The 261-nt window shown below is 18.8% G+C and overlaps 1 protein-coding gene across 1 annotated transcript in view; it reads left to right on the forward strand.

Annotated features, from left to right (window-relative positions):
• Positions 1–261, forward strand: part of LOC107638313 (oligopeptide transporter 7-like) — a 12,651-nt gene that overhangs the window by 8,349 nt on the left and 4,041 nt on the right. The gene's annotated exons all lie outside the window — the stretch shown is intronic.

Genomic DNA, 261 nt, shown 5'->3' on the forward strand with positions numbered 1-261 from the left:
TGGCATAGTTTACATATATATTATTGTAAATACTATTATTTAAAATACAATAAATAAATGTGGATAACTAAATATGATGCTATTAATGATCCAAAATGAAATCATATATATTCAAGAGTAAATTATGAAAAATGTCCTTAGACTATTAATTTGCTGACAAAAATTCCTTCAAAATATTTTAAAAAGCAAACTTTAAATATATATAAGTATGACTAGAAAAAAAACATCTTTTATCTTTAAAATTTAGTAATTTTACACTAT

Source organism: Arachis ipaensis, chromosome B04 (genome assembly GCF_000816755.2).
Source record: "Arachis ipaensis cultivar K30076 chromosome B04, Araip1.1, whole genome shotgun sequence".
NCBI lineage: Eukaryota > Viridiplantae > Streptophyta > Magnoliopsida > Fabales > Fabaceae > Arachis > Arachis ipaensis.